This window comes from Fusarium graminearum, chromosome 1 (assembly GCF_000240135.3).
Source record: "Fusarium graminearum PH-1 chromosome 1, whole genome shotgun sequence".
NCBI classification, from domain to species: Eukaryota; Fungi; Ascomycota; class Sordariomycetes; order Hypocreales; family Nectriaceae; genus Fusarium; species Fusarium graminearum.
This window is the reverse complement of record NC_026474.1, coordinates 11,007,567-11,012,087: the sequence shown is the minus strand read 5'-3', so window position 1 is coordinate 11,012,087 and position 4,521 is coordinate 11,007,567.

Sequence of the window (4,521 nt, the reverse complement as noted above, 5' to 3'; positions counted from 1 at the left end):
TGGAAGAACATGGAAGGCCCGTTAGTTTTTTCTGTGGCTTGCAAAAACTTTGACCAGAAGTTGGTGCTATGGGTCAACAAGAAAAACTGCGCCGCGTTCCGGGAACAAGGTGATGGGAAAAAGCTTAAAAAAATATTTGAACCGAATGGATACTCATTTTAATTATATCCGCCTAGTTGGCTGCTGGCATCGGGGAAGGATCGTGATCTTGGGAAACACCAAGTTTATACCGGACTGTGGCATTGTTACAGAGTACCTACTCACATTTTATCCGGATCAAAAGCCGTTTTCACTATCATCACTTTACCGACTTGCCAAATTGTCGGTGCCAGACCGACGGTTAAGCCTGGCTGCTGCATTAGCTTCCTCGACCAAGATGGGCCCGGAAACTGACTTTGGAGGCTGACCGTTGTGCCCGCGGAAGGCTTCCCAACCGTCCCGGCCTATTCGCTTGTTGTTCTAGAGAAACATGGGTAAAAAAAGGACATGGGTTTGTTGACACAATAGTACCAGAGTAATATGATTCTGTGTTGACGATTAACGATTCCGTTTCAGACCTGCCGGTTTGGATCACTTGCATTTGACAAGAACACGGTGTATTATCTAAAGACCGAGTGAGAGCCGTTGTAGCTTGAGGCTTTAAAATGCGCAAATTATTCTTGCAGTCAAGCCCCAAGTGGCGCTGTAGTCACGTCTTTGTTGAACTAGTCGTTACTGCGTTATGCAAGTCTCTGTTTAAGTTTACGCTTTGCAGTTCGTTGAGAGCTGTCAGACACGCGTTGTGGCGCGAGGAGGGTGGTTGAATTGCGCCGAGTTGAGATGACAATACTACCCGTCCGGTGTCGGCGTTATACTTTATGACAGTCATTGGTGGTTGTTAACAATTCTGATTAAGTCAATTGACAACAATGATCTACGATACACAAGAGTATTCTTTGTATCAACCAATAACAAGCTAAAATCTCAATAAGAAACAACCAAGAAATAACTCTGTCAAAGTACTTACCCCAGATGCCATTCAGAACCCTTGAATGCACTCACTTTACGCCCGCACAAACTCAATTCCAGGTTTCCGACCCTCCACCATGAACAATAGGGTATCTAGCCCGAGGCACAGTCAATTGCTTCCGATCAGTCTCTTTCTATTCATTGTCGGGCTTTGTCAACTAGACTCTCTTCATTGGTTCCTTGCAGAGTCTTTACCAACTTGGAAAGGTCCATTGATGCCTCAATCGCAAGGCATCCATAACAAATACCTGTGGTGATCATTTAACAAACAAGGAAACCAACCAGCTTTGCTTTGAAACTAAAGTAACCCACCAAATGCCGTCATCGACATCATAACCAACATCATCATCATCGCCAATATCATCGAGTTATTACTAAAATTATGAAAATCTGTAAGATACACATTTTTTTTTAATGACGGTGGCTTCGGCTGCGGCTTCGGTAGAGACGCTTACAGTACTGTAATAGTGCATTTGCTAAAACCTGCATGCTCTTTATGAACGCCAACATCCAACATTCCTCTGTAAAAGATACAGTTTTTAATTGTAATTGATAACTAAAGAAAAGCATAGATTTACTTTTCTTCAAGTCTCAGATTAACGAGTGAATTGACCTTTTCATCTCATCTTGCGGCCGTTGTGTATTTTCGTATTGTTAATTGGCTGGAAACAAAGTTCAGCCCATCGATCTGTGGCTTTTATGCTAGAACCAACATGAACAGTACCTACACACAGACCATGAATTACCGTTGTGTTTCACGGTAATTACTTCATCAACGGTTGCGGCTTGGGCTTACATTCCTGAGCTTTGGCTTTGTTTACATTCAAGAGTTGCTTTGTTGACATAGGGTATATGATACTCAACATGATCTATAATATAACCAGAAAGAGAAACAACACAACCCGTATTTATGCAGCTCATCATTAATTAACTTTTCATCATTCTGTTCCTGGTGGCAATTGGGGCCTCAATTGCTCTGTGTGTGTGGTTACATCGATAAGACTCAACGGCAACCGATGTTACCCATCAAAAATGCACAATTTTTACATTCAATAGTGAGCCTCATGAATTATTGACTGCGACATGTGTTAATCCTCACGTACAAACGCCAATCACTTGCTGCATCAGATGCACGTCACATTCCCTTCACGGAATGCCAGGATGTCTGTTCCCCGAGGTACGCTGTTATAAGTTAAGCTTTTGATGCTATGTACTTGCAGCCGGTTAGATAGGATGCATTCCTACTCTCGGTGGTAATATGAGAAACAAACCGCCAGCATCGCATTCAACAAAATGCAATGAGATCAAAATGACAAAATATGACAAACATTCCTCAGGAACGCTGACGACAGGATGGAGGAGCGCACAACCTTGGCCCATCCACATGCATCTCCACCGTGGGCTGACCCAAGCAAGCCAAGTTCAAGTCAGAATTTTCAGTTCCTTTTTGCTATTTTCTTCAAAAAGAGTCTGACATACAGCTTCCGGCCCCACGTCCTTGTCTTGGGTGCAGCGGCTCCGAGTGTATCCGTAGACGATGATGTGCTGCGATACATCGTGGAGTGGAAAAAGACTCGGAAGATCCCCTTCTTAACTTGTCTGCATCAGTCGATATGCAAACAAGCAAGAAGGGATAACCTTGTCTGCCCAGACCCAAAGTGCTCTGATCTTTTCCTCTTGGTGCCATTGCTACTCTATCATGGTGGCAATTGCTGCAAGACAGAACTGTGGCTGATCGATAATGTCTCAACATCGCAAACCTTCTTTTTTGTTCTCAACAGTGGCTGCTGTAAAAAGTTCCTTCTCCCTCTTGTGAACCTATTGACGAGATAATGACTCTCGAAATTGGCCCTGGCTATACCTAAACAAGAAGACCGCGGTCGGCGGAACACGGGGTCCGGAGGCTTGTTGGCTGTGGTGTGTCGCGTTCCTGACGATCGTGACAAGGGTCTTGAGAATGTGTGTGTGTGTGTGTGCGTCTGGCGGCGTGTCTCATCGAGCTTCGGCTTCGGCTTACCTCTGTAGGAGCAAGGCTAACACGCGATGTCGGGTCTGTCTAAGCGAAATTTTGCTTGTGGAATTCCCAGAACCGAATCTTTGCATCTCGGGATGCTCGGCAATCAATGTCTCAATGCATGAGGGTTATCCTATATCGGTACTGTTATTACTACTCAACAGAACATATACCATTTGACCGGATGCAATCGAGTGATTATGCATCTCTTCCGTTCCGAATTGAGATCTTGAACTGCAATGTTGCAATCCCTCTTGCGCTGTGAGGGTAGTAATTGTACAGCAAGCGCTTGGCCTTCGCGCCATGCCGACTGCTACTACAGAGTATACTCGACTACTACTGCATTGCAGCCTCAATTTCGCCCCTGGTCAAGTGGCTTTTTATCGTCTGAACTCTCACCCAGAGATAATTTGCATGAAACAATTCACCTCGGCCAGTGCACGTGGAAGTATTCCGCACCAGCATGGATGGCATGGCCTTGAGATCTGCAAGTCAGATTGCAAGTACAGTACTTGCAGCCGCGGCTGAGATGCTCGAATCTGTCGATACTGTACTTTGTCGACGTGCCGTTGGGCTTTGGCCAGCAGGTTGCTTACAAGCGTAATTTGCAACTATACAGAGCACTTCCCCTGCACGTGCATCACACCGCTGCCGCATTCTTGCTTTTGTCTGTTGGTAATCAAAGGTAAAAATCTCTTCGCGCCCGACTCTTTCCATGGTATTCGACATTCATTCATGTGAGAGGAAAGGCCCTGGCTTAATTAGTGGCCAGCGCGTTGTGGCGGACGCTTATTCGTCAGGCATAGTCCAAGGCTACCAAAAACCAGACCGATATCCAAGATTTGAGCGTGGGGGAAGCCATCAGTCGCTCTGAGGTGGCCACGATGGTATCAGAAATCAGTATTCCTTGGACCAGGCTATCTCGTGGTGCCAAGTTTAATGGTATGGCATGTTCTGTCAGAATTGACAGCCCGGTCAGTCGACAACGCCTGACCGGTCTCCGGGATATGTCTGTTCCTGCATATTCCGCTGGCCTCGCGCTGACTGTGCAGTTGATTGGTATATGTATCTGCGGAGGAGATATCACACATGGGGGTTAATCCTACGTGGTGTTGCCAGTCGCGGGATGAGGATGAGGCGATTGCGGGATCAACTTAAGATTGCCGCCGTGATGAAAACGAGGCCATATTGTAACTTGATCTACCAATCTAATTGAGTTTCTGGATGTGATGGATGGGCGACGTGTTTATATTTCTTCCATGTGTTGTATTTGGCGGAGTGTTGTATTGGCAATCTGATGAGATGACTGAGGCCAACACTCTATGATGTGTAAGTGAGGGGTTGCTTCGTTCAAGTATGGTTTGCAGCATATCGCAGTCTGTCATATCTGATTGGGTTCATCGTAAAATATTAGTGCTCTGTATGCTGAGTTGTAGATGTGCTTCGTACAATGGTCTAACGTTAGTGTTGATGTTCATGGTATAGGGTAATCGAGTGGT